This window comes from Lolium rigidum, chromosome 3, assembly GCF_022539505.1.
Source record: "Lolium rigidum isolate FL_2022 chromosome 3, APGP_CSIRO_Lrig_0.1, whole genome shotgun sequence".
Lineage (NCBI taxonomy): Eukaryota > Viridiplantae > Streptophyta > Magnoliopsida > Poales > Poaceae > Lolium > Lolium rigidum.
In genome coordinates, this window is record NC_061510.1 from 274,614,907 (window position 1) to 274,630,135 (window position 15,229).

Genomic DNA, 15,229 nt, shown 5'->3' on the forward strand with positions numbered 1-15,229 from the left:
GTAAGCAAAGTAGTACCAAAAGTAGCCTCTACTTGCGACGTGAATAGTGACCAAACATATCTCTACGGTTGGGGAAAGCTACTTGCTTGCAGTGTTCACACTAGCCTGAAACAGAGCTGACGGAACCGCAGCGCTGAAAGCGACGTGCATGCAGGAGGCCAATCCCGAAGCGTTGGATGCGGCGATCGAACGACGGCTGGAGCAACCGATCCCGCGCATCGCATCGGTTGGCCGACGCTCAGCACGGCCCTTTTTGAAATCGTGTAAACACTATGAAATGCTTCAACTCCACACATGTCCTTGTCCCTGCTGATTTGCATTGGACTTTGGACCATCAACATCTGATGCACTGTCGAGTCAGGTGGTTGGTGCTTCATTACCAACCTTGCTGTTCTTGCTCTGCTGCATCATATATAAGTGTAATCTCCATGAACTTCATGAAGTTTGTGCTCACAAGTATTCTTTTGTAGATATATGCATGCAAACTATTTGGCCAGATTTTTGTTAGTAGAAGTACTGATCATGAATCTACAAGTGTTATTTGGTCGCATGTTATTTGGATACTCTGTTCTCGGATGAAAAATCTAGCACATCCAGATGAAAAGCACAAGTAGTGCATATTCGATAAACCGAGGGGCTCAGGTTGTTGACGTGGTTGATGATGCGTTGACTGCTGGTAGATGTTGGTTTACTGCCAATATAATCCCATGAACAAAATCATCTAGAAATTCGTTTCCTGACGGTGCTTCTAGAACCATATTTTTAAGATGAATTAATATTGACTTCATTTTTTAGATTGTGTAAACACTAGGAAATGCTTCAACTCTGCAAATGCTCACTGAAATATTAGGACAGTTTTTTGGAAACCTGCAAACCTGTACCAATTTTTCATAGGTAATTTTTGGAAAGTAAGATTAGTAAAATATGTAACCCAGCCACGCGGCCAGATCGGGGACCTGTCTGCTACGCCTTTGCCTTCTAGTTATCCATGGTTATGTTTACATTACAGTGAACTAGTGTACATCCCAATTCTGTGGCAGCATTAACATAAGGCCCTTTGGCGCCTGCCCTAGCCCAAAGCTTGGGTTCCTCTTAGATGCGCAAGGTCTTATTGATGGCTGAGCACCTTCAAATTTCAGATCATCCAAGGCGTTAAAAGGGTTGCCTAGGCGAGGCCTTTATGCAGGGGGGCTGTTCTCGGTCTGCCGGCAAGTCTTCTTTCGTGGACATATGCAAACTACTTGGCCTAATTCATGATAGCAGAAACAATTTTGTTATTTTTTACCAAAACGGTTTGATTTGTTTTCTTTTTCAGAAAGGAAAGTATTATGTGATGGAGAACGAACTTTGTGGAATTTGCAATTTGCGCTGATCATCTACCTTTTCCGCATCAACAGTGCCTGTATGCGATGTTGTTATCAGTTGTACAAGAAACTGTTGTGACGTGCAGCGGTCAATGAAAACACTGAATCAACTCCATGCATATCATATATAGAACCGCACTCACACCCATTGAAATGCTACTAGATAATCCTGAATGCCTGACTAAGATTGTACAATTGAAAGACGCTTCTTACTTGGCGGGACATTTCAGCATAGCAACTGTTGGAATTGCCTCTGAAATTGGGCTAAAAAATCACGACTCATTAATCGCTTGTCCAAGTGATTGAGTTGTGCTAGGTGTATCTATGATTTTCGTTTTATAAAACACAAAGTGCTCAATATGTAAACCAAAAAAAACTATGGAGTACTTTATTCTCATACCCTACCAAGAAATGCTTTAAATGTCAACTTATACCACAAGTCCTTTTTTTTGCGGGCTACTTATACAACAAGTCTTATTAGTACAAAAAAATTCACAAGCCTGCTAACAAAGCAGATAATGTCAATAAAAAAAGGGTTTAGGAGTCATCAGGAAGACTGATTCAACAAACAGCCCCGCAGCATTTAGCACTATGTAAACCAAAAGCAACTCAATTGGTTGCTCAAGGTACATAAAATGGTGTTTGTATTTTCTAGATTTGTCCACCAAACAAGAGATGGCAAAAAGTAAACATGACAAACTAGTAAGCTATCACTAGACTGGCGTAAACGTTTCAATGTGGTTAACCTTGTGATGGAGCTAGCTAAGATGTACTAACCCTTGTGATGGAGCTAGCTAAGATGTACTAACCCGCAGAACGACGCTGCAATTTTGGAGCATAATGCTAACTATGATGGACGCTGCTACGCATCGACGCCGCACGGGAGTGGCGGGCATGCGACGGCCCATATAGTTGTCTCTATTTTAGACGCGGGACAGCCCAAATGTGTCAGACCGTGTGATGGCTGCCATTTTATTTTGTGTGGTCCATTCTGCAACTAGCTTTTTTGTGTTAGACTCGATGGGTGAGTTTTGATTTTTTTTTTCTCCATGCAACCGTACATGCTCTCTTGTGAGCTCCCAAAACAACTGAAAAATCTGTTTATCGGAGACAACTACTCCTGTCTTTCTCAAGTCTACAAGAATATCTGGTACGGTACACAAAAGGAAAGTAAATTTTAACATTCATGTCTCTATATACCATTCAGGTAACAAACAGTTAGTAGTGTTAGTAATTGCCAGGTTAATTAAGTCTGACTCCCACATTAATTGAGCATAGATGCCATATTCAACCGTTACTGAAGTATTACATGAGAATTTAATTACCTAGTTAATTAAACTTTGTTGCCCCATTATTTTTTCCATGCTGCCAGATTGTCAGGTTCAACTGTTAGTACATATTAATTTGGTTTCACTTGCCAGATTAACTAAGCTTAACTACCGGATTAACTGAACTTAACTTCCAGGTTCAATCGGTAATCTAAAAAATCTGTAGTACTAGTTGGATAAAGCCATCGTCCTCCAAAGAAAAAGCAAGGCAAAACGCAACCACTCCAGATTAAGTTCACATGCAAAAACGGACGAGCATCTCACCAAAAAAAAATTAGGAGTGTGACAGATCGAGATGAGCAAGTAGAGGAAAAATCTGTCACAAAATGCTCCGGATGTGCTCGAGCGCTGTGTTGGCGGCGGCCGCAGTCGCGCAATCGAGGAGGTGGACGGGGCAGAGGTCGCGTTCGTCGGACCGGGCTTCTCGCGCGCCGCGGCCACCCGGCGCGAGCCCATGGCCGCCTCTTCTCGCGTACCGTGGCCTGCCGATGCTAGTCCATGGAGGCCTCCTCTTGGTGCTTTTTGGCGGCGCCCTCAGCGATGCATGGTCTCCGGCGGCCTCTCCTCGCACTCCTCTCCGGCACAACATTCTGAATATATATTTCCGGCGAGGCAACATGTTTGTTTCATCTATCTACTACTAATAAAAGCCCCAGAGGGGCTGATCCGGACAATCAGGGACACACGATCAGTTCATCCAACGCACCACATCGTTTCTATGTTTGATGGAGCGGAACACCCATCCCCACGCACGGCTCTGTTTTTTCAATCGGTACAGCTCACCCACTAACACCCATCCCACGCACGCCATGTAAAAAAAAAAAAAAACCCCACGCACGACAACCGTCCAAGACCATCCCGATCGCTAGCACGCAGCGCTCCCGCTCGCCAGCCACGATCACCGCCGCAGCACTCCCGCTCGCCATCGAAGCGCTCCCGCTCGCCACAGCTCCTCTCGCCGCCGCAGCACTCCCGCTCGCCAGCACTCCTGCTCGCCGCCGCAGCACTCCAGCTCGCCAGCACTCCTGACCGCCACCGCAGCACACTCCAGCGTGACAGCATTCCCGCTCGCCAATCGCCTCCGGAGACACTCCCACACGCCGTCGGAACACTTCCAGGCAACAACACCCGCACTCTAGCCAATCGCCACCGCAGCACTTTCCCGGCGCCATGGAGACAACATTCTGCCGCACGCACCTGCAATTCCTTTAGGTCAGACAACTTGAAATCTCCCTCAATGTATGCATCTACAACTTCATTCTTCAATAAATTGCCTACCTTTGTATACCTGCATCTCAGGGCAGCAGGGGAGCTAGGATGAGACTCCCTGTTAAGCATGAATGCCATCTAGAAACTGGAGAATGGGCTTTCACAACTCAATGCTCTCTTAACACTGCAGGTAAAATAATCAGAATGAGTTGGAAAGTATGAAAGGGAATTCTATAAGACAACTCTTCTATATATAATTCAGCAGTCAACTTCTGGTATAATAGAATCGGTTTTCATAACTGAATGCTCTCATAGCACTGAAAGAACTGGTATATGTAATCGGTTTTCAGAACTAAGTTCTCTCGGTCAATATTTTGTCTTACTAAGAATTGAGATTCAGGAATCACCTTCAGTACAATAGCTTCATTCCGGCTTAAACATATCAGTACTGAGTTGGCCGAGATTTGTGGAGAACCATCAACACTATCTGAACATGGATTAGTATGTCAAAAATCTCCAAACACATCTAGGCCATAAGCTTGGGATGAGGATACAAATGCTGACTGCCAAAAACATGCATGCCTTTCAATCACAACTCATCCACGTAGGCAAAATTTTAGAACAGGAGGACTGCAAGTTAGAGGCTATTGTCCAGCAAGAAATATATACCAAACAAATTAGTTCATCCTATGTGATGAAAAGGCATCAGAGTTCAGAAAAATGCAGATTTCACATTCGAGAATTAACAAACTTCAAATATCACAAGTTTTAGCATGCATTTTTCACATTGAATAATTCATACTGATGTGTCCTATCCCTGCTACAATTTCATACAAAGATCATGAAAGCATTGTGTAATTTTTTATAACACGAACTGATTACCTCATATCAAAGATTACCTGTGGAAACCAGAGAGGCCACATGGAATCTTTCTTATTTTCTACCCTGCAATCAGGGACATGCACATATGAGCTTAATATTTCAAACTTGAATGGCAAAGACACATTATGTCAGGTTCCAAGATAAGTAAAAGGAAAAAAAAAACTTCTCAGCATATCATGCCCTCCATGTTACAAAAAGGTAGCCTCCATCTTAATTCTTAAATGAAATGATACATAATAAAAATGAAATACAAAAGAGGGATGCCTTTTTAGATGAAAAGGTAACGTGGTATTAGATCCCGTGCCTTTTTAGATGAAAATTGGACAGCATGGTACAGAAGTGTGTACCATGCCCAAAGCCATTCATCTAAGCAGTAGTTAAAAAAAATGTGGGAGTGCAAATAAAGACGAGACGTAGGCAGAGAGCATATGAAGGTGCACGGTTACCATGCAAAACTTACCAGAAAATATGAACCACATGACCATAAGGGGAAGAATAATACACATGTGCTGACCTGCAGCTGTATCTGTACTACATGCTTGGCCCTCTTTATTGACCAGGTGACCCAGAATAGATACCCATTCACAACAATCCCGGCGAGAGATTTTTCACCCTTACTACTGACTTTTTTGACTCTAACCTTCCATTAGTTGTTGCAAGCCTGATAGCAAATTCAGATTTATTATACTCTTTTATCCAAATGTATTAATGCAACAAACTTTGTAACATCCTAATGTGCTTTACGAAGGGTTTTGCAATATATGTACATACTTTGTTTATCCTAATGCTTTGCTACAATTGCACGATAGTGCAATCAGATATCCATATGTCTGTTATGGTGCTGCTAGAGGGATGGCGCGAGAGGGCCGGCCGGGGGCCTTGCCCACGGCCGGTGGCAAGAGGGAAGGGATTTCCTTCTTAATTCTTGCTTGATTAGATTGATACATCTCCTCTCCTTATATAGAGAGGTTTACTTGACCCCTAAGCAAGCTACCCTTATCTCTAATTAACCCTAATACTAATGGGCTATAGCGCCAGCCCAAGCCCATTACGTACTCTAACACTACACCCCACCTGGACACGCAGCTCGTCCTCGAGCTGCAACCTAAACAAACCATGACTCGACGCAACACAAACCTAACACCTAAAAACGAGCCTTTTACATCTCGGCTTGTTTTATTACTCTCAACCCGAAATGGACTGGGACGCTTTATTGTTGACCCCTGAACATAAAGTGGACACCATCCGCCCATCGGACGTGCACCAGTACAGCCACCTGGATCCCATGGAAACCAGTGGGGCAAAAGGAGCCCGTGCGGCGGCCGGCGGTGGAATGCAGTGGTGCTACGCGGTGCGCTCCTGTCGGTGACACCATGCCTTCTCCCCGCCGGATGACTATTGATGGCGCAGACTTTGAGGTCGCTGCCCGCGGGAAAAACAGCATGTCCGCCGCCCGTGGGGGAAACCGCACGCCCAAGATCCCCGACGAAGCGGACGAGATCGAGGTCCGTTGCGCAACGAAGCGCAACTTGGAGGAGCTGCGGTTGCGGATCACGCATCTCCCGCACATGCCGACGCACTAGGAGGCCGCGCGCAGCGGCCTCGCGGCCTCGCCGCCGCCGACACGTGGCGGATAGCGATCCAAGCCGGAAGCGGTGACGGCGACGGATGGAAACGGACTCGGTGGAAGGGCATCCCGGCGGTGTCGGTGTAGAGCCCGGGGCCAAGGTCGCTCCCACACCGCCGAAAGCGCGGGACGGCGTCGGTGGCGGCGGCGGCCCGCCGCTGCGGTGTTGGTGGCGACGGCACGTCGTCTGCTGTCGTTGCGCTGCCCACCGAACGGCGAGGGACAGCGTCGGTGAGGACAGCGAATGCAGCCGGCGGCGTTGGTGGCGGCGGCGCTGCTGCGCCGTTGCCGCAGCGTCCTGGCGGGGAAGAAGGCGGCCGGCTCCGCGACGGGGCCCGCGAGGGGCCGGGACGGCCACGGGAACGAGGGCGGCGGCGGCGCCGGCCGCTGCCGGCGAGGCCACGGCCGCGACGGGGCCCGCGAGGGGATGGGACGGCCACGGTAACCGGGCGTGAGTGGTGGCGGCGACCACGGTGGAGATCGCCGGATGCGGCGGCCGCCACGGCGAGGAGCATCGGCCCGGTGGTGGCGGGCGGTGGCGCGGCGGCGGCGGCCCGTAGGGGCCGGCCAAGTAGAGGTGGATCTCCCGGACCGCGGTGGCGAGATCGCGGAGGGCTGCGGTGATCTCCGCCGAGGAGAGAACGGCGGGGACGTCGGAGTGCGGCGGCGGCGGGTGGGAAGAACTCGGTGGAGGGCTGGACATGATCGAACCCGGGAAAGGCGATACCAAGTGTTATGGTGCTGCTAGAGGGATGGCGCGAGAGGGCCGGCCGGGGGCCTTGCCCACGGCCGGTGGCAAGAGGGAAGGGATTTCCTTCTTAATTCTTGCTTGATTAGATTGATACATCTCCTCTCCTTATATAGAGAGGTTTACTTGACCCCTAAGCAAGCTACCCTTATCTCTAATTAACCCTAATACTAATGGGCTATAGCGCCAGCCCAAGCCCATTACGTACTCTAACAATGTCATCATCCAACCGCACTCCATTTCAGGATATAACCAACAAGCAAAGCCAGGGTAGGTGAAAAGAAGTGCAACGGTGAGCAGAAAATTATGGTGGTATACTAAAGTGTGCTCTATATGCAGATCCTAAAGAGGTCAAGAGGCGGAGAGACAGAGAAAGTTATGCACAAAATAAAGACGAGATCTTAAAGCGCTGACGGCAATCATGGGAACTTAAAAAACAGTCAACAAGCACTGTCAATGACGAAAACATGTTCTGTCCTACGCAGGCCATTACACAATCGGGAGTCACCCAAATACAAACTGAAGGTCATGTGTCCTATACTTGCAACATATAGAACACAGGTTGTACATATATGAAATACTGATTTTATAGTTGCAATGTATTGATAGGTATGGCTCCAGATCAACGCGATGCATCTCAAATATCTGTGCCACACACTTCACAGCAACATGAGGTCTTTTCTTTGGTGTGTGGTGACGATGAGTCCGACTGGCTGCATAGAAATGATGCATACCAATTACCAAATGCAGGAAACTGCAAGAGGAAATGCCCACACAACAGGATCCCCACCCAATTATCTGGTAAGCCATAGGTAGCTTGTACCACTAACTAAGTTATATTATTGCAGTGGGGTACTAAATTCATTACATCTATTTTATTCCTATTATTATACTCCCTCCGTTTCATTCTATAGTGCCTATAGATTTTCTGCATTTGTTTCATAATATAAGAGTAAATCTGTGTTTATTTGCAATATCTCGTCCGTTTCTGTTTTGACTTTCCTTATTTCTCTCCTACTCCGCAAAGGACTCCACAGCAGGATCAAGGGATCGGCAGATCGGGAGTATTTCTGAGATCGTGGTTCGGCTTTTTAGGAGGTTTTGTGTTAAAAAAATGAGTTGCGCTAATTACCATGCAGAAAATCTATAGGCACTATAAATTGAAACGGAGGGAGTATGTTGCAGCCGATGTGTTAGATTCGTGGCGAGTGACAAGTGGCATTCCACCGTGTAACCATAATTCTGATCCTTATGACTATGTCTACCACAATCTACCAACCAAGCATCATGTGTTGAAGCCAGTAAAAGATTGTGAACATTGCGGAGCAATGAGGCTGCAATATGAGGGTTCCGCTTTCTGTTGCAGAAAAGAAAATGTCAAGATAGTTACACCAGAAGTTCCTAACAAGTTGCGCCGGTTGTTTACAAGTCAGGTTGATGCTGATGCAAAAATATTTCAGAAAGCACATACGATATTTCAACACCCACTTCTCCTTCACAAGGCTTGGAGTCACCGATTGGGTGTTCGCGCAGGTCCTGACGTTCTGATACACGACGCGAGTGAGGCTCCTGCGCCAACCCCGCGCCTAGGGTTCCGCCCCGGCGCCGCCGCCGCCGCCAAGCCCTCCCCCGTCTCCGCCCCCGCCCCTCCTCTCCTCCCCCGGCGCCCCGGCCCTCGCTGTCGCTCCCCGCGGGCGACAGGAGGGCCCCTCGTCACCCAGCTTCTCCCGTCTCCCTCCTCCGTCCTCCCCTGCCGCCACCGTCGGCGCAGGCCGCCGGGCAAAGCCCCGTGCGGTGCCGGCGGCGGTGATGCCCCTACCCGCGCGTATGGAGGGGGAGCGCGGGGCTCCCTCGGCCGGCGGCGGTGCTCCCTGGATCGACGGTGGTTCCGGCGGTGGCGAGGCTCCTTGGGCTGCGCAGCGCCGGGCGGCGAGCTGGTGATGGCGTCGCCGGTTGGCGGCGGGGCGACGAGGCAGCGCCTGGTGGTGCCCTTCCGGCCCAGATCCGGGCCCTTTGGGCCCCATCTGGGTCTCGAGGGGCTGGTTCCGAGCGGAGCTGCCGCTTCCGGTGGGCAGGGCAGGTGGCCGGAGCTGAGCATGGTTGTGGTGGCGGCGCGTGTCCTGCAACATCCCGACGGGGGCTTCACGAGCACGGGCCAGGTGGGTCCGTGCTTGGCCGGGCCGAGTGGGCTCGGTATGCCCCTCGTCGGCATGTCCGGACCGGTACCGCCGGCGGCGGTGGAGGTGGTTCCCTCCTGCGTGTCCAATACCTCGCCATTCCTCGGTTTTGGGATCCTCCTTGGTCCTGCTGGCTTCGGTTCGTTGGTCGCGGTTTGACGGCGGTGGTGTCCCTATGGCCGTGGTGGCGCAAGTTGGTGGGCGGTGTGTTTGGTGGAGCACGATGGAGCTTTCGTGGCAGGGTTGCGAGGGTCGGGAGAAATCTCTGTCGGTCTGGCCGACACCGACGCGGTGACGCCTGCGGGCGCCATCTTCCCTTCCTGAAGGGCGTTGGGTGAAACCTTCCTCCCTTGTCCCTGCGCGTACGGGGAAACCCCGAGATTAGTCGGGCAGACGGCGTCGTTATCGTCGCATCCCTTCTTGGAGGTGTTGCTTGGTACGCAGGGCTTCAATGTGCTAGGAACGTGGTGGGAATTCTCCGGAGGGCGCAGCGGCTATAGGGCATCTTCATTTTCGTCGTTCCGACCTTGTCGACCTTTTTTCTCCTTTCTTTCTTTTATGTTTTCTTTTGGGCGTGCTTGTGCTGATGCCCCAGCAGTTGAACCTTGTGACAGTTGTACCGTGTGGTTGCTATATTAATATAGCGGGGCGAAAGCCTATTTCGAGGAAGGCTTGGAGTCACCCTTGATAAGACGGTCAGCAATGGGGCGAGAACCGGTGTGTATACATTTGTAGCACAAGGGGCAATGTATTATAAGATGGACGATCTGGTGCCTGGTGATCAAGGACCTAGACATCTCCAGCTCTACCTCTATGATACAGATGAAACCTTGGAACATAGAGTCAAGCAGTCTCCTGATCTTGATATCAATATCATACGGAAGATTCTAGAGATACTAGAGGACAACCCATATGTACAGACCTTTAAGAGCTGTGGATCTGTTACGAATCTAGAAGAATATAGGATATCCCTTAACACAGATATAAGACTGGACCAACAAAGATACAATGCCCCAACTGCTTCCCAGGTGGCCGCGATGTGGGTTGAAGGGAGTGAGCCACAAAATATTTTTGATAGGCAAGTTGTCGTGTATGGCAAAGGGGACCGTCCTATATATATTAGAGCTTACTATGGTTGCTATGATCCTTTGGCATATCCATTATTTTTCCCGAGAGGGGAGACGGGATGGAATCGTTGGATACCATATGAGACACCACCTAAAATCACTCAAGAGGACAACGAGGGTGACATCGAGCGTGAAGACTTGGAAGGTCTAGATCGGAGTTCAAATGTACACCTGGAACAAAACACAGATGAGGTAGCAGGTAATTATCCGCATGCTTTCAACGTGTTTCACATCTTATTCATTGTTGGTAGATAGTTGTTCTTAATTTGTCTGATGCGTACTCTCTCTTTTTTTCTGAAACTGCTCCATTTTCAACTAATTTGGCTTGTAGTTATGCAAATTCAAAAGCAAATTTATATCTCCGCAGTGCAGATCACACTAATGTCATGTAATGAATGGCCAGAAAACTAGGAGCATACAACAGTAAAATAACATGTGGTAGAAGTGATAACACCTTTCGAGATATACAGAAAATGTGGCAATAATTTACCTTGCTGACGTTTTCTCAACACCAAATATATTTCCAAGACTATCCAACAAGCTCCCAGAAACGTTGGATCTGCTTTTCACGAATTTCCTGTACCAGAATATAACCTTTGCGTGCAATGATAGCCATATCAGATGTTGGATCCTTGAGTGGCATTACAGGCTCTGCTTGCTTTGTGAATACAACTCGCCCATCCAGAAACGGAGATTTCATATCTGCCAAAGATAAGACCATCGGCTTGCTAAAGTTCAACCCTATCAAATTATTATAAACATGTATAAAACATTGTAGAAAAGAAAACATTAAGGTAATGACAAGGCCAGGTCAACTGATCTAAAAATATTACAAGTATGAATACATCGTGGGGCACAAAAGATCAAATTTAAACTGCACGCGGTGTCCATCGATTCCTGTATACCAGTTAAGGCAACACACAGTTCACAGCTAACAGAAAGACATACTCAATTATTCACGTTGCTTTACATATAAAATATTTATCTTTTGGGCTATGTATATCCATCAGACAACCGATGAGACTTGGGCGTGTTGATATAGTGAGAAGGTTCAGCTAACGCCCATGCTACAGTCTATTGTATATACGTGTTGTTTAACTATTATGTTAACATATGGCAAAGAGGTCTATTCCCACTAGGATGCCGAACTACTGATAAGGGTGCTGTAGATGATTCAGGGGGTGAAATTTTATCCAACCAAGTTAATGCCGTTAACTCTGTTCTCCAATCTTACTTTCAGTTGCTCTTTCCTATCAATCTAGCTATATATATACTAATATATACCTGACGAAGCAGTCCATCTATTTTTCTTTAATTTGTAGTACTTCATACCGATTTGTGTTTTTTTACAGTCGCTAAAGATAAAAGGAAAAATGGATGCGAACATTTCTTGCTTAATTTACATCCTTGTATAGTCTAGAAAGATGATTACAATCCAAACTCTACAGCCTCATCTAGAAAAAAATTGCTTCACACGGATGTGTATTTTTACAAGGTGAAGCAGTTAACTTTGATTGTATAGTATACCAAAAGGGGGGTCACGCATGGACGGAGAGAGACGAGACGGACCTGTGCTTGTCGGCGAGGCGGATTGTGAGCATGGAGAAGGAAGCGCCGCGTCATAGAAGAATCCGTGGGTGATGCACTCGGAGGGGAGGAAGCCGGAGAGGGCCGTCCGTCGGTAGTGAGCCCGGCCAGCGGGACGCCGACGTGGTCATCGACATTGATGTGGGAGGGAGCTCATTGGCGGCGGGGAGGACAGCACCAACGGCGGAGAGGAGGCCGACGCAGAGCCACCGAATGCCGGTTGCGGTGGCCGCGGCCTCGGATCCGGTGTAGAAAAGGTCCGCCCTCTACCTCCCTTGGCGCCTCCCGCGAGTTTCCCTGGTCTCCAGTTGCCTGGAGGATGGAGGAGGCGGACGCCGAGGCCAGTGGCAGGGAGGCAGGGGAGCGGGCGTCCGGTGGCAGGCAGTGGGGAGTCACATGAAGTGAGGCCGCCGCCGGATGAGTAAGGCAGGGGTGAGAGTGAGCTGTCAGAGGAAGGAGAGGTGTCGGGGACGGGGAAGACCTCGGTTTTGATCTTTTTTACATGGGTTTTTGGTTATTTCTCTCCGGTGGGAATTCCTTTTGCCTGTTATTATACTACTGCAAGCAAATGTTTTTTCTATATGAATTTTAGAAAAATCTTTGGGACACATTTGATAATTTTGATGGCCTTTTTATTAGCAAAAAATTATTGTCCTCTCAAGTTTTAGAGAAATCTTTGTTAATCATTTAATAATTTTGAAGGTATTTTTATTGGCAAAAAATGATTTTCCTTTGAAGTTTCGGCCGTGGGGCATGTCCGGTTAAACAAAGTTTCGGTCATTGTGTTCTAATTATAATTGATAATTGATTTATATATATATATATAATTAATTGTTTTGTTTGGAATATATTAAATTTTGTGTCATCAAAAAGCTGATACCCTTCATGTGACAGGAAGGTCTGTAGATGTTAAAATTCATGGAATACTTCATGGGGATATTTTATTTGGCATTCCTCAAAAGATATAAACTTTGAATTTGTATCAAGATGCTTATTTCATGTTGCAACATTATTTGAAAACTAACTCTAATTGCTACTCGATTATAGGTTAATATGACACATTCTAGAAGCAAACTAGCATTTATTTTAGTAGACTCCAAATTTTAGATTTAAGATAAAAAAAACAATTTTATTATAGATTATAATACGTGCGTGGCACGTGCACCTTTACTAGTCAGGAGAGAGAGAGAGAGCCTGTGAAGTTGTGCGGCCAGAGGATGTCCCTGCGGAGGATAAGGATGAGTGGAGGACAGGCTGGCGTGAGTCTTCTCAGGACGTTTTACCAAACATCATTCCATATTAAGGGAAGCGATGCGTTTTACCAAACGCCGCACGGGAGGGCGACCGGTGCGGCGCCTCCTGTTAGATTTTCCCAACTATGATTATTTGGATGGTTTTGTTTGGGAGCTTCTCATGAGTATCTTGGAGTCTCATTCGTTGTACTAACTGATGCATAGAGACCGCCTTTAGCCTCCAAGGGTGGGATGTATTCCTAACACCTTCCATTCCTAAATAAATTTAGCCTGTAGAAAAAGAAAGATCGACTAGGTTCTAGCTAGATGTGTTGCTCACACGTAGAGAGATATGAATAGAGGAAGTGAGATCCATGAGCGAAGATATATGATGTGTGATTGTTGTTGGTGGCAGCGACATTTATCCAAACTCATGTGAAACACACATGTGACATTAGGGTAGAGATAGTCCCGCGATGTTAACCTACCTACTCTATGAATAGTCAAGCCTATCATCGAGTACCCGCAATGTGATTTTCTGCCTTCAATGAGAGGTAGAACTTTGGAGACTGCATGTACATGCTGCACATGACGTCCTCCAAGCACAAAAAAGTTGCAGACCCACCCGTGAACTTTTACTGATGTTTTTTTTTCTTAAACAAGGCAAAAGATTTTCCATTTTCTCTACTACTATAGTGTGGCAGTTTTGAATTTAGATTTGCAACACTCTTCACAGTTTCCCGCCAAAACACCTCTGAACCTATTGTAGCCGTTGATTTGCAATACAAAAAGATCATGTGCCGTCCATCAAGTATCGCCACAAATAATCCAACGGCCATGCTGTGCAAGATTCGCTTCTCCCTGGTGCACCCAAATCAGTCCAGCTCTAGTCCTACGTCGCGCGAACCTCCTAGAAGCTAGCGGAAATTTCTAGAGAAACTAGATGACCCGTTGCGCTATCGCGCAAATGGCAGAATCTAACCTATAAGTTTTAGCTTATTTTAGTATTAAGAACTATCTTGGAATTTAGCTGATTTAGTATAACTGTAGACACACCCATTCCATCGAGGTGTTGCAGTAAGATATGACAATTTAGTACAATGTCACACTATTTTTTCAGTTTTTATGCTTTTGTATGTAAAGAGGTAGATCACAAAAAGAATCATAAAATAACAATTAGTAATTCCAAGAAGAATGTTTCTACTTACTGTGAGTAGCAAGATAAAAAAATCGGTTCGAGATTGTGAGCCCCTTATCGGACACCATCAGAACCAGGAAATTGCAAATATTTGCCTCGCGTAAATAATTTCCACCTCTATTCTCGGCTGATTCCGCTCATCCCATTGCGATTTGCATTAACGGCCCAATCTCTTCCTCTTAACCCATCTTCCTATCCTCCGTCTTGATCTGCTACACCTCCCTCCATTTGCATTAACGGCCCAATCTCTTCCTCTTAACCCATCTCCCTATCCTCCGCCTTGATCTGCTACACCTCCCTCCATTTCCTCCATCCACCTAATTCGTTGACCAAGTACTATGTCGCAGCCATCCACACCATCAACCACAGTCACCCACACCATCAGCCACCTACGCCATCAGCCTTCTGTTGCTCGCCCCAAGATTTACCATTTCAAAATTCTAAGACAATATGTTGTCATTCCATAATCCCAACATGATACATTTTTTTATAGAAATCCATAATTTTATGGTTACAATATTGCAACCATAAGTTTTATCCATGATATTATATATGTTTGAGATTTATATCTAAGCCATAAGCAGACACACATTAAACATAATACGTAGGCAATGATTGAAGAACATATGATTGCTTTGATCAACTTACATGTCAATAACACTACAATCTGTGTACCTTATGAACAAAGGAGAAGTTAATCAAAAGATTGAAATAAACAAAATGTTGCCAGCGGTGGCTTTTCAGGAACCC

General features: G+C 46.9%; 1 long non-coding RNA gene across 1 annotated transcript; it reads right to left on the minus strand.

Annotated features, from left to right (window-relative positions):
• Nucleotides 1-3,785: 3,785 nt before the first annotated feature.
• Nucleotides 3,786-4,825, minus strand: LOC124699526. Its single transcript, XR_007001418.1, has 4 exons — nt 4,784-4,825; nt 4,309-4,388; nt 3,971-4,085; nt 3,786-3,889 (listed from the first exon to the last, which is right to left on the minus strand). It is a non-coding gene; the product is annotated as an uncharacterized LOC124699526 (long non-coding RNA).
• Between the last annotated feature and the right edge of the window lie 10,404 nt (nt 4,826-15,229).